Below are 19,243 nucleotides of genomic sequence, written 5' to 3' on the forward strand. Positions count from 1 at the left end.
CAGGGCCAGGACATCCTGCAAGTGGACCACCTAAAACACACAAACAACAACGGATGCTTAGAGCTGCTCCAAACATTGAGACCGAGGCCGTAACAACTCATTCTGTCCACCGGTCACTGCTCACCTCGCTCCATCGCCCCTGACTGCCAATATCCGGCATTACTTCCAAAAAAAAAAAAAAGACATGGAACAATGCTGTAACATAGTAGCATGACATAGCCCAGCAGGACTGCAGAGAGGGGCAGAGAGGGAAAGCCGGCCAGGATCTCGTTCCCAGCCCTGAGCAGGGGCTTTACTGGCCTGACTGTCCTGTACTACCTGAGCTCTGGGGACAATGAACCAGGCTCAGTCCCTGCCTCACCACTGGCACCCTGAAATTCTGGCACTGCAAGAGTCAGGGGAGGTTTCAGCAGTGATTTCAGCAAGGTCAGAGCTGCTCCCAGCAAAAGCTGTTCTTAGACTACTCCTGGCAGAAGAACCCAGAGTACCTGCCACTGCAGGATGCTTGTGACTTCCAGGTGGAGGAGAAGGGTGGAAACAATCCAAGATGAAGACAGAATGATGAACACAGCAAAGAGGATTTCTGTATGCTCTGCACTGTTTTGTCACGTTCAGCCCTTCCTGGGCTGTTCTCTGCTTGTTGTTCTCAAGATCAACATCTCCGACTAAGGGCGGGTGATGTGAATTCCAAGGAAGTACAATTCAATTCTCCCCTAGATCTTTCCCTAAAGTACAAGATACTGATTCACCTCCCTTCCCACCAGAGTCAATCAAAGACTATCCAAAAACGTAAACTATGATAATGCGGAATCTGGTCTCCATTAGAATAATGTAGTATTTTTTATCAGAGCTTTGGTTAAATGTAACAACGCAGGAAGTGCCTGTGCTCAGGTTATTGGAGAGTGCGAGGTTTTCTCATCGCATCAGCCCTGTCAGCTGACAAATGTGGCTGTGCACTAAGGCACAAAGCACCGACGTTTGCACACTACAGCTGGAATCTGCTATCTCCGTGTGCAGACACAACCACTGCTCATCACAGATAAACCCACAAGGGCTGCTCCAGCACTGACTTACCTGGGGAAAAACCAGCACTAAGAGGAGCAAAATAAAAAGCATGGGAGTAGTAGTTTCACCCTGAGCAGCTCCGTGAGATGGGCAGGAATCAGAGAATCCCCTGAGTAACTCTGAACTTGCTTTTCCTGATCACCTTTCACAGAATCCATAGCAGCAACCCATGAACATCCCGTGTGTAGGTTTATTCCAAAACCCACTCGCAGAAACATCAGGATATTGCACCTAAAGCTGCCTCTGCCAGAGGGAAGCAAGAGCTGGGGCTGGGAGAGGAAACAGGCAGGAACTTGCTCTCAGGAGAGGCAGCACGTGGGCTGCTGGCACTGCCAGCAGGAGGACGCAGGTGGGAGCAGGTAAAATTCCAATACAAAATGCAACTGGGGAATGTGACAGTGCAGAGGCTGTAGGTTGGCAGTCTAAGACTTTGGGGTTTATCACAGCTCTGTGAAAGCACCGAATTTCGCCAGCAGGTACCACTCATCCTCCTCAGGACAAGCTTCCAAGAGTTCATCTCTCAATTTGTGCCCCAGTGTGGGCCAAGTGCTGGTGGAGCCTGGGCTGGCACCCCGAGCTCTCACCCCAGCTGGCACCCCCAGGCCTTTCCAATGTGCCACTGCCACCCAAGCCACAATGGTGGGGCCTGAGGAAAGGAAGGAATGAGGAGGGACTTAGGACACAATCCTGCCCTTCAGACAGGCAGATTTACCTGTGCTCCAGTCTCAAGGGGGCTCTCAGTGGATAACTCAAGCATCCCGCGTGGGACACTGGGGCCAAGGAGCACCTGGAGGCAGCTCTGTCACCTGGGCTACCTGTGTGTAGCCATATTTAGCAATAACTGAATTGATTGAAATAAAGGGTAAAAGCTTGACTCAGCCTGTAACTTTCACCTTTCTTTCAAGTGCAAAAAGAAGCAGAAAAATCCATTCATATTGATGCTTTCCAGCTATGTCTCTTTCAGATTCCCAGGTATTCATCCCCTCACAGAGTTTTAGCGGTGACACAGAAGAAAGTTCTTTGCGTGCTGCCAGAAAAACGAGATTTCTCCCATTTTTTATTTTCACACCTAAAGTATGAAAACATTATCATCACACAGAAGAGTTCTGCACACTCTCCTGTGGGCAAGGGGAAGATTCCCTGATAGGCAGATTCCAACCCCTCCTGTCCATATTTACATCCCTAAGGCCTCAGATCCTCTGTAGGTAACCACGGGGTTCCCAGGTGAGAGGAGTCACTGTGAGAACAGAATTAAACCCCAAAGCACCTCTGAGGAGACAGCGCCTGACTCTGGGAGTGCCTCCCTCTCGCGTGGAAGGTGTGGCTTACTCAGGAGTTACTCCAGGAGTTCCTACTCTGCCCAGGCCAGGCCTGCTCCGGACACTCCCCGTGCCCTCAGAGCCACAAACCCAGCTCAGGGCTGGGCTCAGAGCTCCAACACCACCAGGAATGAGCACTCCCTGAGCCCCCTGTCCTCCCAGCCCTGCTCTAGGCTGGGCAGGCACTGAGGGGCTCACTGACACCTCCAGGGTGGCTCTTTAAAGGTGGTGGCACAGGTGCTCCACAGCAGACCTGTGCCAGACCCAACTTCTCCATGGGCAAGGAAGAACCTCCCAAAGCAGGTGACACAAAAAGCTCTGGTGTGGCCCAGGGACTGCTCAAGGTCACAACCAAAATTAGTTCTGAGCTCAGGGTGGTGTCACTTCAGTTCCCTGCCACTGCTGCCACTTCCTGCCACCTTCAGCTTTTGCTCCAGGCACCAAAATATGATTTTTTCAAGGCCAGCCCATCTAAACTATCTGAAATTGCAGCCTGGCCGATCTTGGGAGCTCCCACACTCACTCATGAGGATGAAGTGACAGACCAGCAGTGAGCACTTCTCCCTCTTCCAGCCAAGCTGTGAATTGCTCCTCCCTCAGCTTCGGCAACCACTTTTCGTGCCAGTTCCTGAAGAGAATCTCGTGCTGAACATCCATCACTTTTTCAGTGCAGAGCATTTGGCTTCATCCTCAAGCCCTAGAAACACTCAGCTAAACCAGCACTAAAACCTGATTAAACTTGCATCCTGCACAGCACAAAGAACTTGGACTTGGGCAGGAATCAGAATATCTGGGAATGAAGAGAACCCAAGAGCTCGGAGAGGTTTGCTTTGCCCTTGTCCTGCCTTGGGCTCCTGGCTCTGCCACAGCAGTTACAAGAAGCAGAGCAGCGACCTCCCCTCCCCTCCTCATCAACACAAACCCCCAAAAGCAGAGTTTGTCTCTCTCAGACCCACCCTGAGCTGTGTCCGCAGCAACAACGAGGCTGTTGAAAGCAGCAACCCCACAGCTCGGCGTCTGCAGGGCTGCACCCTCTCCATCCTACAGCCTCTCCATCTCCCCACAGCTTGGAGTGATCTGTTCTCCCAGTTTAGAGAAGGTGACACCAACCTCACTTTGGTTTGGGTACAAACTCTGAGGCAGACACTGAAGGCAAAGGAAGACGAGGCCTTGGTGGGAAGGGACCTTAAAGCCCATCCAGTGCCACCCCTGCCAAGGGCAGGGACACCTTCCACTGTCCCAGGCTGCTCCAAGCCCCAGTGTCCAGCCTGGCCTTGGACACTGCCAGGGATCCAGGGGCAGCCACAGCTGCTCTGGGCACCCTGTGCCAGGGCCTGCCCACCCTCACACGGAAAGATTTCTTCTGCGTATCTACTCTGAACTGAAGTTTAAGTATCTAAGCTCAAGTTTAGTTATTGCTGAGCCTCTGCTGAAGATAACTGAGACACCATAGTAGGAGAGAAAGGAAACAGGCCTGTAGAACAAACCACAGGCGAGTAACAAACCAAAATGATGTGGCCAAGAACAATTATTGCCACAGAAAAGAAACCTCAGTCACCAAAAACTCCAGTCTATTCCTACATCCTCACCCAGGGGGACTCCAAACACGACACTGCAACTCATGCTCCTCCCAGCTCCACACACACATTGCTGGGACCTCTTGCAAGCTGCTCGAGCTCTCTCCACGTGCCAAATCTGCCCATGGCAGAGGTGCTGCTTTCCTGGCTCAGCTCCCAAGACTCAACTCTCAGTATTTCCGCCCTCAATACTGTAAATTTCTGGTGATCTGGAGCAAAGATTTCTGGCTTGCTGTGTGGCTTCTCACACAGAACCTGACCCCAGGGGCTCAGTCTCACTCTCTCCGTGTTTGACACAAGTCATAAAGCAAGAACTGCAAAGACATTTCGAGGCAGTATCAGGGGCCTGAGACAGCTTTTGAGATCAAAGTTGAAACCTACTGTTTTCTTTCATTGCTGTTAAACTGTACTGGAGTCCTGGGGGCACTTTTGGGCGCCACAGTATACAAAAGATACAAAGCTGACAGCATCCAAAGAAGGGACATGGGGATGGGGAAGGGTGTGGAAGGACCATGAAAGAGCTGCTGAGGGCACTGGGTTTGTTCTGGTAGAGAAGTGTGAGGTCAGAACACATCGGGGCCTACAGCTCTGATCTCCGCTCCCTGGGACACAGACAGGACCCAGGGAGCAGCTGGAGCTGGGCCAGGGCAGGCTCACGCTGAGATCAGGGAAAGGCTCTTCCCCCAGAGGCTGCTGGGCACTGCCCAGGCTCCCCAGGGAATGGGCACGGCCCCGAGGCTGCCAGAGCTCCAGGAGCGTTTGGACAGCGCTGCCAGGGATGCCCAGGCTGGGGCTGTTGGGGGGTCTGGGCAGGGACGGGGGTGGGACTGGGTGATCCCTGTGGGTCCCTTCCAGCTCAGGATATTCCAGGATTGTCTCACTCCCCAACAGGGGAGAGTCTGCTCTCACACAGAGCTGCAAACACACTGTGCAGGAGGCAGCAAATGACAACAATTGACATTGATACATTAATAAAGCCAAGATATTAAGCAAGCCAAAAGATAAATTTTCCCTTTTGTTCCTGACCAACAAGACCTGTCCCAGTCCCAGTCCAGCCACTAAGCAACTCCAGTGTGACACAGGGACTGTCTCACACCTCGAGGCCGACACACAACAGCAGCACAGCACCGGGAGTTTAATCACGTTTCCCTCATTAGAGGAGACAATTAATGACCGCTCAGGTGCACAACCACTCCTGCAGAGCGCTTCACTAGAGCCCGTTTTGCAAGAACTCCCCCAGGCTGCAAAGCCCCATTTGCCAGGGACCTGAGAGAAGAATTCGGTAGTTTTAAAGGAATGTCAGGAACTAGGAATACACCTGAGTGTAGGAACCGAGAGTGCCGAGAATATTTCTCGGTTTCCATCTCGCCCGATCCATGTGTTACGGCGCAAGGCAGAGGCAGGTCCCTACCTCCCGAGCCTGGGGTCCTCCCATCAGATGAGCCATGCGCGCGGCCAGGGGCGGTCCCGGAGCTTCCATCGGGCCCTCCCGCTATCCCCACGCGGCCCGGGTTCGCGGCCGCTTCCGCGTTTGAACGGCGGCGCCTGCTGCTGACGTCATCACTCCCGCCGCTTCCATCCCGGCCTTACTTCCGCCTTCGGGAGCCCTCGCTTCCACGCCTGCGCGGCGCGGCATCGGCCGCCCCTCCTCAGTGCCGGTTACCCCGGCAACGCCGCTCGCGGCTCGAGCCGCTCCTGGCCCGGCCCCGGCCCTGCCCGGGACGTCAGCCCCGGCCCCGCTTCCAGCCCCGCCCCCGCTGCCAGCCCAGCCCCGGCCCCGCTTCCAGCCCCGGCCCCGCTGCCAGCCCAGCCCCGGCCCCGCTTCCAGCCCCGCCCCGGCCCCGCTTCCAGCCCCGCTCCCGCTTCCAGCCCAGCCCCGCCCCCGCTTCCAGCCCCGCCCCGCTCCCGCTTCCAGCCCCGGCCCCGCTGCCAGCCCAGCCCCGGCCCCGCTGCCAGCCCAGCCCCGGCCCCGCTTCCAGCCCCGCCCCCGCTTCCAGCCCAGCCCCGGCCCCGCTTCCAGCCCAGCCCCGGCCCCGCTTCCAGCCCCGGCCCCGCTTCCAGCCCAGCCCCGGCCCCGCTGCCAGCCCCGCCCCGGCCCCGCTTCCAGCCCAGCCCCGCCCCCGCTGCCCGGCACCAGCGCTTCCCAGGCCAGCCCGGTCCCGCCCACGGTCCCGGCCGCCCGCCCGGCACCTCCAGCCACACACGGACGCTTCAGCTGCCACGCCGATACGACCGATAAGCACAGCACCTCCAGCCAGCAGTGCAATTCGTTCGGCTACTGCAGTTCCATCCTAGGAGCTTTCGGCAGCTACACCTCCTACCAGCTCTGTGTCCACACAGCCCCCGTCTGCACCGCAGCCACAGCCGTGGACACACAGCAGAGACATTTCAACAGCTGCCGTGTCACCACGGCATGTACCCCCTATCATCACTCTGATAACACCACTCAGAGGATTATCACAACAATCACACGATGCTGAACCATGTTTCCCGTGCCATTTCAGCGAAACAAATACGATTTTATCTCCAGAACAGAAAGAGGACTTTCTCAACTATACGTGGACACCTCTTCCATCACAACAGGACCAAGCACGTGTTATTAATAGTGACGTCTCGCATCGAGACATTCCATTTCATGCACATTCTTCTCGAACTTCTCAGGGACATTCAGCTGATTTTATGGGACTTTTTCATCCTCAAATGCCTGCTCAACACTTCAGTGAGAAGGATATAGTGACCAGCACAGCTTCAGAAAGCATTCCTCTATCTTCCCAAGCTTCATCTCCTTTTTTTACAACAACCAATACAACTCCAACTTCTCATATGCCTTCTTCACAGCTTCGAAATCCACAACAGGCATCTGATCCCTCATTTTTCCACCGTCGCTTTCAGCTTTCGGATGACTTTGTTCGTCACCTTTATTTCCGACTCAGAGAACGTGCAGATTATCTGCCTCCAGAGGTTGCAGCACTGGGTCCCCACCCCTCACCCATCCCGCATGCTGGCAGTACCCTACCCAGATCCACTGCACCCTCTCCTCCAGTGGCCAGATCACAGCCACCTGCGATGGCAGGTTCAGCCACTCCTCGTTTATTTCCTTACAGTGCACAGCCGCAAATACCGACCCCTATTCCTCATCCAGGAGGGGGAGAAGAACATGGAATAATAATAAAATAAGAATTTTAAAGTTGTTTATTTTATATTAATTTTTTTTAATTTTATGAGAGAACTACATACCCCATGACATTTGAGTTTCAATTATTAATTCAGTTAAGGTTCTCTTTAAAGTTTGTTTCATCCTCTCTACCCGTCCTGAACTCTGTGGGTGCCATGGGATATGTAGTTCTCTCATAAAATAAAAAAAACAAAAAAAAAACAAAAAAAAACCCAACAACTTTAAAATTCTTATCCCTTAGACCCTATGTTTCCCACCCAGCATGAAGCATACTTGCTTTCTTCTGTGTTAATGAGTTCTTTTGAATTTATAAATACTTGTATTAGCGGTGATGGCGCCCGCCCGCGGAGTGATCCGCCGGAGGGACTATTTGTGATGCGCTCCTGCCCGCGGAGGGATCAGCGCTGATGGCGCCCCGCCCGCCCAGCTGCTCTCGCTGCCTTTTCCCGCTCTCCCCTCTGCTCCCAGCGCTTCTCCTGCAAAGGGCGCGGCTTTTCCTGGGCTCTTTTCCTGCCGGGCTGCAGCGAGCGCTCCCCTCAAGGAGCAGGGGCAGCTTTGCTCGCGGCGGCAGCGATTCAACAGAGCAGGCCCGGAACAATTCCTGCTTAGCCGGGCTTTGAGCACATTCCTGAGCCAGCACCAGCAGCAGCGAGTGAGGCAGCGGCACATGAAGGAGGCTGCGGCTCTGGCCAGGCTGGGGAGGGGCTCCTCTGTAAAAGAAGAACAGGGAGAGACAAACCAGAAAGGGCAGGAAAAAAAGAAAAAGCCAAGACAAACTAAACTTTTTAAAAAAAATAATCTGGATCCAGAGGGACTTCTGGCTGGAGAACTTCCTGGGGAGCAATCCTGCCCCTCTGGGAGGCAATGCCAGGGCAACTCCAGCTGAAACCTGCACACAAACACCACAAAGATTTCAGATATTTGCAGGAAGCATCCACTTAGCAACTGCTGGTTAATAATTTATTCCCTTTCCCATTAAATGGTACATTCAGTCCACAAGACTTCAACACCTTTCTGGTAGTTTTATTTACAGTCTGCAGCGTGTTCTGTAAAACACAGGAGTGCTCACAGACACACACGCACAAACATTTAAAGAAGTACAGTTTATTCCAAAGGAAGTCTACGCACTACTTTTTCCATAAAAATTATTAAAAATACTTTAGTTACTGTATTCTACCTAAACCAAGATACTTGAGAATTCTTCCACAAGTGATGCCCCCTCCCCACAAAGGGCACTCCGACAAGAAGAAATTCAGGAGACTGCATCACCAAATAAAATCCTAATGGCAACTGCTTCAATGCACCAGAAGAACAACGAATTCCCACTCTGCATCCAGCAATCCCTGCTCTGCAGCCTGTCTGCATCTGCTTTTGTAGGGCTTGTGGGGCTTTTGCATTCACTTCCTTCTCCAGGGCAGTTCCCACAAACAAAGAATGACTGAATTTCTGCAGACTGTCACTCGGCAATCCTGCATTTCACACATGCAAAGGGAAACACTTTCCTTTGAGCCCTTTATTTCAAGGAGTCTCTTTTTTACTGAGCATCCAGTGAGAACAGTGCCCAGTTGTGGCTGTTATTATTTCTCTGCTTTTGCTGCGTGGCAATATTGAGCTGGAGCTCTGCAGAACACCCACTGCAGCCCTTGTCTCACTGGGGCACACCGAATTGACAAAAAAAAGGCACAAAGATGAAACTCCTAAAGCAGCAGCAGCCCCAAGTCACTGAGCTGCTGCTTCCCACCACCAACACTCTGTGTCTCAGCAAACACTTCCAACGCACGAGCCAAGGCCACAGGGGAGTGAAAAGCCCAGAGCCTGCGGGCAGGACAAGCACTCCATTGATCAGTAACAAACCAACACAGCTCAGCTGGATGGTGCACTTAAGACTGGACCTGGAAGCATCAGGAAAAGCCATTGGAACACAAGCTCAGCAGCACAGAATCCATTTGGCACCAGCTGATGAGATGGGAGGCTCTGTGTGGGACACGTTGTGCATTCAGCTTCAACAATGCCACAGCTCCACAGCAGCGCTGAAAAACTTCTGCTTTTAACAGTTGGAGAGGATTTTCTCAATGGAAGTGAAGCTGTCATTAACAGAGGAACAGCACACGATGCACAACATAACCTGCAATAAAAAGCTTTTGCTTTCCAGCATGTAAGCATCCAGGTTACTGGACTTCAGCTCATGGAAACGAATCTGATGATAGATTTTTTTTTAATTTTTCTTGGAACTAAAAAAGTAAAATCTTCCATAAAAGGATAAAGCACAAAAATACTCTCTCAGTACGTCTCAGGAAGCCATTTAATACCTTCCATGTCCTAGGAACAACTAGGCAAAACACTTGGAAAGTGTGAGCAGTAGAAATGTTGACCATTGAATGTTTGGCAGCCGTGTGCTCCAGCCCCTGGGAGGGGCTTGTCTCCCACTCCACACCAGTCCTGCAGCTCCCCAGCTATTTCTTCTTCTTCTTCTTTGGGGGCTCATCCTCAGAGCTGCTGCTGCTGCTGCTGCTGCTGGAGGAGCTCGGATCCGAGTCGAAGTCGGAGGAGGAGGAAGAGCTGCTGGAGGAGGAGGAGGGGGAGGAGGAGGAGTGTTGGGTGGAGTCGCGGGAGACAAGCACTCAAGGCATCATGTTCAGCAAGTCTCGATTTATTTTTCAAAACTACACTTACTTATAGTACCTTTAATTAGCTCATACATATTGCAAAAGTCGAGCTCCTCATTGGTGGGAGCTATTCCGTGGGATCTGCAAACACGGTGGTCTTATCTTCCTCTTCCGTATGGTTTCTGTCTTCTTACTTATCTGAATGCACATTCTGTTATCTATGCAACCTCTTGCTCAAGGACTCAGTGTCTGCATCTTTACTAAGCCTGCTGTGTTATCATGACCTTTGCTTTTTAGCCATTCTTCAGAAAGACTCTCAACAGAGGAGGAGCTGTCCTCACTGTCACTGTCCTCGGAGGAGGTAGAGGAGTCCTGGCTGTCAGAGGAGTCGCTGGCTGAGCTGTCACTGCTGCTGCTGCTGCTGGAACTGGTCACACTTTTGGACCTGGGAGAGAACAAAGAGCTGAGCACAGCCCTGCCAGAGCCCATGGCACCGTGTTCTCTGCTCTGCTGTAATTATCCAAAGATCAATTTGTTGCCTTGAAAATTTCCAGGCCTCACCACCTAAGATGAATTCCTGTGCCCTCCCTCCCTTTCCCACTCCTGGATGAGTGGATTTTGGCCATTTGAGCAACGGCAGAGTGGCCCCAGGGCATGACATAGGCCAGCAGGACTGCAGAGAGGGGCAGAGAGGGAAAGCTGGCCAGGATCTCGTTCCCAGCCCTGAGCAGGGGCTTTACTGGCCTGACTGTCCTGTACTACCTGAGCTCTGGGGACAGTGAACCAGGCTCAGTCCCTGCCTCACCACTGCAGCAGGAATTCTGTCAGTTGTGACCAAACTTGTCCAGCGAACACATCCTACAAGCTCCTTCCTGGGCAGTTATTAATAAGGAAAACCAAGAGACTGTAAACAACCTTAAAGCAGGATACCAAGCTCCAGCCTTTTCTTTGAGAAGCAAATATGGCTAATTTGTGCCTGCTCAGGATCAGAAGGAGCAGCTGATCTCCTGGCAAGAGCCCAGGGTGGAGCACGCAGCAGAGCTGGGACACTGTGGTGGGGTCCTGCCACGTTCCTCACCATGGGGCTGCCGAGTCCCTGGGAAGTGCCCGTTCATTGGGTCACCCTGCTGCCAGCAGTTGTTTCGCACTTCCCACTCCACATTAATGTTTCATCTCCGGCATTTCAAATGCTTTGCATTTCGGTAGGAGCGGGGAGCCTGTCTCCCATGGCAACAGTGCCAGGAGTCCAGGACAGGAGAAGGAGCTGAATGGGAGCACAAACTGGAGAGGTTTCTCACCACAGCTCAGCTGATTGCTGTTACTGAAACCCAGTTCTTGCAGTAAATCAATCCCAAGTGTTTGCTCCTCCATTCTGCCACAGCTCACCTCAAATACCACTGGATTTGGAGCCTTTCAGTGGCCAGGGCAGCTCCAGGTGCCCCAGGCAAGACCTTGGTGGAGACTTTCCCTTGTCAGCAGTTTGCCAGGGGACCCTCAGAACACCTATCCTGTTGTTTTCATCCATGGAACTAGTGGGATTCTCAACCCTGCAAGAGGCAGAAGCACCAGCAATCCTGGCCCTTCCTCACTAGGACTTTCAAAATAAGCCAAGGTCTTCTGTGTCTGTTCAAATTAGCTTTAAAGGCACTGATTTAACAGAGAGGGTATTCCCCCCCGCCTGAAATTCACTGGGAATTAGAAATGGACACAAAATAAAAATGAATGATTCCTACTCCTCCATCCCTTACTGTTCTCATCAGTCCACAACACTCGCCCCATGTGACAGAAAAGAGAAGGCACACTCAGGTTAGGGTTAAACTGTGTTTACGTTCTCTTTTCAGGCCAAACTAAGGAAGCACATCCAAAACCCCCGTGCTTCAGAGTTGGTGCATTTCCTCTTCGGGCCGCTGGAACTGGTAAATCTTATTCCCAGGTCTCACTGGGAACTCCTTTTATTTCTAGTTCACACTTACAAGTAGATAGATTGTGCAACAGGGTTGGAAAACTGCTCATACCTGGCCACAGCTTTCTCAGGAACTTCCAGAAGCGATGCCGGTTGTTCCTGGCCTCTGATCCGGTTTGAAGCTTGAAGTAAATACAGGAATCCCAGCAAATATGAATCCTTCCACCGGGTCAATAAGGCATTACTGTGAACAAAAGGGGCAGCCAGCTGGAGTCCCCACTGGGAATCTGTCTGGTCTCACCTTCAGGCAAATACGGCTCAGTATTTGCACTGAAAATGCTTGGAAGCAGAAATCCCAACTTGGAAAAGGAGCCACAAAGGAATAGCAAGATACTTTCCATTTTTTGAAGTGTCAGCTTCTGACACTTCACTCGTCTGTAACAACAGCTCATTTGTAGATCAGCTCTTCCTTTGACTCCAATCCAAAAAAATCTCATGTTCCCTTGAACTGTCCAGTCTCCTTCAAAGACTTAGGTTGATGTTTCTTGCAGTGACTGTGCTGATCCAAGGATCAGCTTTGTCTTCGATTCCTGCTCGTCTGTGTGTCCCTGGTTTGACATTTTGACCGTTTCCTGCAAGTTCTCTCCTCTTTGTGTGGTTTGTGTGTGACCCAGATCATCAACAGCTGCGGTGGCCCCGAGCTGGCCCCGTCTGTCCTCAGCCCACTGCTTTCTAAAGACACCACCGATTTCCTGAGAGGACACCTGACACCCAAAGAGATAAACCTCTGGGATTCCCTGGGGGAGACATGGACCAGATCCAGGTAAGGACAGAGCTGCCATCTCCCCAGGCTCCCCACGCAGACGGGATGCTTGGATTCCCTGATGCTCCTGCTTCTTCTTTCAGGGGATGCCCTGAAAGACACATTCTTTGTGAATGTCACCTCATATTCCCACTTTCTGTCCTAGAGCTGAGTGGCCCCGAGACACGAATGTCCCCACCTACATCCCCAAATTCCACAACGGCTGGGAACCACCCACAGAAATCTTCCGTGGAGCTCCCTGGGAAATAGACATTGGACACTTGCAAGAGGAGGTTAGTCCTGTGTCCCTGTCTCTTCACTCTCCCTCCCCCTTTTCCGGAGAAATGGAGCTGCAGGGGTAGTGGTGGCATGCAACAAGTAGTTGGCTCAAAACTCAGTTGGATCTGGTTGCCCCAGTTAAATACAGAAAGCAAATGAGGCTGGAAAAGGGCAGCAATAATGAGCCTCTCCCAATCCAAGGCAACAGCACCCTACAGCGTAACTGAGCTCCAGGGACACAGGCTTCCCTGGAGAACACCTTGACCAAAATCTGCCAGACCATGACTCATCTACCACTATCCCTCTCCTTTTCTCCGATCAGCTTTCCCCTTTCCTGGTAACACTGACTCCATGTCTGCCTTTCCAGCTCTCCTCAGCCAATGGATATCCTTACTGGAACTCCTCACTCAAGCATGGCCAGACGGCTGAGCAGACACAGGTCGGGGATGCCTTCAAACAGAACATCACTCCACATGGAAATAGGTGATGGATCCGCACGCCCGGAGCTTTGGCTCCCGCCTCGGAACCTCATGAACGCACACGGACACGTACAGTGACACTGGGACGTTTGGGCATCCTGGAGACAACTCCCTGCCACTGTTAATAACCACCAAGGGAAGACAAAGATCAGCTGAGGGGTTATTCCCATAAGCACTGTCTGCTGTTTAACCCCCAGCAGCTCTGCAAGGAAAGGAATCGCAGGTGTTTTCCACCGCAGGAGGCAAAAATATTGACTGACTTCATCAGTCCATCCATAGGTCTTGTTTCCCAACATCAGCCCAGCAAAGTGACCTTAAGGATCAGGTGCCAAAGATGCTGCACTGCGCTTTGGCTCTCCATGTGTGTAGAGATGCTGGAATCATGGAATCACAGAAGGGATTGGGTGGGAAGAGACCTTAAAGATTATCCCGTTCCAACCCCCTGCCATGGCCAGAGACACCTTTCACTATCCCAGGTTGCTTCAAGCTCTGTCCAGCCTGGCCTTGGACACTGCCAGGGATCCAGGGGCAGCCACAGCTTCTCTGGGCAACCTGTGCCAGGGCCTCAGCACCTTCACAGGGAAGGATTTCTTCCCAATATCCCATCTAAACCCACCCTCTGGCAGCAGGAAGCCATTCCTCCTTGTCCTTTCACGCCAGGCTCTTCAAGTCCCTCTCCAGCTCTCTTGGGGCACCTTTAGGCACTGGAAAGGGCTCTAAGGGCTCTCCAGAGCCTTCTCTTCTCCAGGCTGAACATTCCCAGCCCTCCCAGCCCGTCTGTGTAATGCTCTAGCTCTTGGAGCACTTCCTGGCCCTTCCTGGCCTCCTCTGGACTCCCTTGAGGATCTCTCCATCCATCCCAAAGTCACCCCAGCTTGCACAGACAGAAGCTGCCTACAGGAGGAATCTGCCTACAGGAGGAATCTGCCCTAAGGGAAGGGCACACACAAACCTCACCCTGTTGGAAACACAGGGCCGGGGAAGAGCAGCCCGACCTCCCAGCGCTGCTGGAAAACATTTTAGCTGAGGAAGGAGCTTTGTTTCACTGGAGACAGCAGCTCCCCCTTGGCTTTAGACAAAACCAAAGGCAAACCCACTGTTTAGGGGCTGAATAGAACAGTGTATTTCAGTCCTGCCCACCTCTCCCCCAGGGAACCGACAGGGCGCTGGGTTCAGACAACTCTTCTTAATGAGACAGAATTCTAGAAAATGGGGGAAAACCCGTCCCCTTTCTTCAGAAGTCTTGGGAAGGTCACTTCCAAAGCCAGAACAAACAAGGCCACCCCTTTGCCTTTGGTTTTTCCCCAAGGGAAAGATGGCTCTTCCACCTTCTAACAGCCCTGACACTCATTTCCCATCACCGGTTACTCCGTGGTACAAAACCTTCATCAAAGTACTTTTAGTTCAGAGTTTAGAAGCCCCATCTGCTTCCTTGTTTACATGAGCTCACACCTTGGAAACTGTCACACCTCGGAGCGCAACCAAACTCTTCCCAAACTCCACGCGAATCCTCTGCCGTGATTTGACACATCACTTTACAGGGATTTGACTCAAAGTTTTCAGCTGACCATCCACTTTGCTGATGCCAGTTCGAGTCTGGGAAAAAACCCTCAAGCCAGACTGTTTTTCCATGCTTTTCTGTTCTAATCTAAAGGATTTATAAGCTTTACTACAAGAGTTCAAATCCACAGGCAAGTACCTTAAATCAAATTATATCAGCAAAATAACTCTTCTTCTCATTCACCCCATCACTGATTCTGGTAGGAACATCAGGTGGTAGAGATGCAGTGTGGAGCAGGGAAAGAATTAGGAGCACTTTCAAAGATCTGTCTATTGACTGACAAAAGATCACACATAACCAACTTATGCTTTGCAAAGCAGGATAAAAATACTCAGGCCCATCCAAACTACTTCTTACGCTAGATGTGGCTGATCAATAGCCTGGCTGAAAAATGGACAAGCCACTGTAACAAGAAATACAAGTTTGGAAAAGGAAAAAGAAAAGTCCTGAAACCACAGAACTCCTGAAGCTTGGCTCGCTCCACTCTAATGTGCTCCTCCTGACACTTGCAGCAACTGGCTTCTCTCTTGCCATTCCGAGAGGAACTCTATTTTGTATAGGGATGTAGACGTGTCTGCATTTAGACACCATCCTCAATACAAACCTCCTCCATTGCTTTTTTCTGACTGGAGATCCTTGCTACTGGATACGATGGTGCTGTTTATTGGGAAGGGTTGCTCTGATGCCGATCACAGCACAGCACAGCAGGAGCTCCCTTTTTGCTCCCTTGGGCTACTCCAATTCCTCTTGGGTGATCTCTGAAATACTCTTTATCAGCTGAGGGCTGACAAAACACACAATGTCTGATTAATCACCCTTCTCTTCTCCAGCCATGACACAAGAGCTGGGTGCACTCAGAAAACAGTTTTCTGAACCATCCTATATAATAACAATCAATGCCTTGTAATTTCTGCCATCTAGATGAGGTCGCCATTGAACAGTTCCGTGTCCCAAGTGCTACCCAGCAGGGAGGGAAGAAGAGGAAGACAGGATCACAGCAGCCACTGATCAGTCATTCACAGGCATCATCACAAAGAAAGAGGAGAGAGTCAGGAATTTCACAGGCTACTCTGTTTCAGCAGCGCATCTCATCCTCCTCTTTTTAGATCTCTACTGATCACTACCTTCCAGTCCCTTCACAGTGCTCTCCTAATCCACATGAGTAACTAAGATGCAGAATAAGAGGGAAAATTTCTTCTGACCTCCAGTCACCTGAGAATCAAGCAGATAAGAGAAAACCTCCGCCCTACTCTAAGGAAGGTGTTTCATAAACTCACCTGTAGCTAAAGCTATTCAGAAAGCCCACACTACCAGATGCAGAGTAGTAAAGAGCCTCTTAATTTGCTGACCCTGGAGAAAAGGCAGCTTTAAACAAACTCTGCTACTCCCACTCTCTCTCCTTAGAACTTCAGGTTGAGATGCCTAGGACCAACTAAAGAAAAAAGTCATTTCATTCATGCCCTGGTCAAGCATTTCACACCCCCTTGTCCCTCCCAATCTACCAGCCAGTCAAACACAGAAAAAGCAAGAGACCCGTGGTAGGCTTCCAGTGGAAATACTGGCAAAATCTTCTTGGACTGCATTATTTGAAGGACCTGAGGTCAACTCACTGACTGGGAAAGACTTTTACTGCTCCACTTAGCCTACCAGCTCAGCTCAGCTCAGCAGCCTCCCAGCTACCTTTAGCTGCATAAGCACATGACCTGCAACCAGAAAGGCGTGAATCTTCCTTAGGAAGGAAACAGACACGGGGAATGAAGAGTGGAGATTAGTCCACACTCTTAGGAACAGGCAACACCAACCAAACACTCTGTGGCAATAGCATGTGTCTAGAAGCTCTCTACCTTCCAGTCCACCTCAAGGCTTTGGGACTTGTGCTGACTTGCACAAAGGAACCCACTCCACCCTGCAGCAGTGGGCTCCTTCTTTCCAGCCTGGATGGAGACATGTCCTGTATTTTGCAAGCATGTCCAGGTGTTCAGAATGGAACATGCTGATCATGATTAGCACCTTAAGGCACACAGCTCTTCCTTTCTCAAAGTATGCTTTGTGAAATTATAGGCAGTGCTATCCCCACCTTTCCAAACAAATTACCCTCCTTCTAATTGCACTTGCCTTCAAAATACTGCCACTTCTTCATTTCAGACTATGCTTCCCTCAGAAGGATGCACAAAAGGTTAGAGTAGCTGCAAGCACCTGCACCTGCAATTTTCAAGTAACTGCGTCTTCAGAAAGGCTTCTGACAACAGGCCATTCTCTGGACATGAACACGGCAACGCTGAGGCAAGATAAATGACTTCGCTACATCTTACAGCCCAGATGTTTAAGGCCAGAGAAGACACCACCAGGTTGTCCTGATACTTCTGCTCATCCTCTCTGGTAGGGGCTGTACAGAGAAGAACACAGTTTTAAATTCTAACTCAGTTTGTGCTTCACTGATGAAGGAAGCAGGAAGAAAGGGAAAGGGACTTCGCTTTGGAGCAAATGGGAATTTTCTTGTGGATTTCAGTGTCCAGGATGTAAACCAGTAAGGGATTTTCTTCAGTAAATCCAAAGGACAATTAGCTACAGAAACTCGTATCTTGACACTATTGATAAGCACTGACAGTTCTCTGGCTGTGACTTATTTTATTCAAACCTGCTTTCTCCGAATGCACATCTGACAGCAGGACTTGCTCCGTTCAGCCTGCAGCAGTTCCACAGGAAAGATGTTGTGAAATTGGCCACACATCTTCGCAACGCTTCCACTTCAACATTTTTCCCACTATGTTCAAATGTATTTGTCAGCTTCCTAAGGAGTGCAGTGTCCATAACATAGGAGACGAGACTTTCATGCAAAAATTGAAAGACCTTGAACTGCAGTGGCAGGAGGAACTCTGGTGTAATACCAGTGCCAGATGGCATGGGTGTGAAAAGCACATTCACATCGATACTGACAGGCTTAGGAAAGACACAGAGCAGGGTGAGCTATTCCCAAAGAAGGTGAATTGACAGTGCAAAGGAGAGTTAATACCAACCAGCTGCTCAGTTACTTTATCAGAGCTGCCCCTGTTTTCAAGGCCTGAAAGAACAGCTCAGTGCCAGAAAGACATCCAGATCATTTGGCTATGCTTGCTCTTATGGAGCACTGTTTTCAATTTCCATCCTAGTGGGGTTGCATACTACTGACCAGTTAAAATCAGCACCTGAGCTGCACAGCAGTATTTCAGTGGCAACACTGGACAGCTGTAGGTTCTGCCCTTCCCCTCTCCCAGCATGCTCCTCAGACACACAGCACACTTGCACCAAAACTCACAGCCACACCCACAGTTTAACCACCTGCAATAGTTTTGGCCCTGGCCAATCTAGCCCTGGGTGCATTGTGCAGCAAGAAGCCATGGGGGCCGTGCTTCTCCCTGACTCCAAGCATCGCTCCAGAGGCCACACAAGCTGTGCGGTCAGGCCGTAAGGCTCAATGGCACACAGAGATCAAGTCCTACCCACTGAGAGCACATGTCCTTGTGGAAGGGGCTGATGAGCGCTGGAGCAAGGGAAAGGGCAGGTCTCTGCAGCTGGGGGCAGAGGAGAGGGGAACAAAGTGGGTGTGTGTGTTTGGGGAGAAGGGAGCAGGGAGGGTGTTCTCCTCCTTCCACAAGCTGGGCCAAAGGGGCTGTGGTGGGAGCAGTGCCTGCCCAGCAGAGGAAGCAAAAGGCAGGGACCCCAGCGAGCACAGTTCCCTCTCAGTGGAACAGCGAGTTCTGCTGTTGGCAGCGATCCTCCTCTAGGAGGTTCCTGCCTGCTCTCCTCACATGGAGCTGCTTGTTCCTGTCCCTTCAGAGGCCTTCCCTCTCTGACGTGGGCCACAGCAGCTTTCTTTCCCATGCTCTGAATGAGGAGGGGCAGGTTTGAAGCAGCACTGGGAGGATTAATTAATATTTTAGCTGTTTCAACCATCATGACTTCTGGTTGCATTCATGAGACAAAATTAATCCCCTGCTCTAGTGAGTTGCAGAAGTGCAATACCGAGATGTGACTGCTGGACACAATCACCGCTTGAGTCACTTTGTCATTTTTTCAGGTAGCTGCAATGGATGGACGTTCTCTAAGAACCATTGGATTAAATATAAAGAAGGACACTTTTCAGGCAATTTGAGAAACTTCTCTCCTTTTATTGTTTTTCCTAACATAAATATCTGGATATTACTGAAAAGCAGCCAAGCAACTACAGCAGTGTAGTTTAATTGCCTAAACTAAGGGTAAGTTTACAAAATAGTTTACCCACTGACAATACTAAAGGGCCTCTTGAAGCATGGATAATATATCCAGTTCCCATTATGAAAACTTGGACTACCTATTCTTCCATGGTAGTGTGACTTAAAACTACCTGTTGTACTTTCATATACTAAGAAAAACTACATCCTTAAAAAACTACAATAAGTACAGCTTACTGAAGAATTACATTAAGTCCCTAACAGGCTCGTTTTTTGGACTTGGAGGT

The 19,243-nt window shown here is 50.8% G+C and overlaps 1 pseudogene across 1 annotated transcript in view; it reads left to right on the top strand.

Annotated features, from left to right (window-relative positions):
* Positions 1-19,243, top strand: part of LOC309586203 (epidermal growth factor receptor kinase substrate 8-like protein 2) — a 71,856-nt pseudogene that overhangs the window by 35,829 nt on the left and 16,784 nt on the right. Inside the window, exons 2-5 of the transcript in view lie at positions 11,584-11,658; positions 12,320-12,468; positions 12,614-12,740; positions 13,094-13,209. The product of the transcript in view is annotated as an epidermal growth factor receptor kinase substrate 8-like protein 2 (transcript). The remainder of the gene's footprint in view (positions 1-11,583; positions 11,659-12,319; positions 12,469-12,613; positions 12,741-13,093; positions 13,210-19,243) is intronic.

The sequence above is a fragment of the Coloeus monedula genome, assembly GCF_965178545.1.
Source record: "Coloeus monedula genome assembly, chromosome: 2".
NCBI classification, from domain to species: Eukaryota; Metazoa; Chordata; class Aves; order Passeriformes; family Corvidae; genus Coloeus; species Coloeus monedula.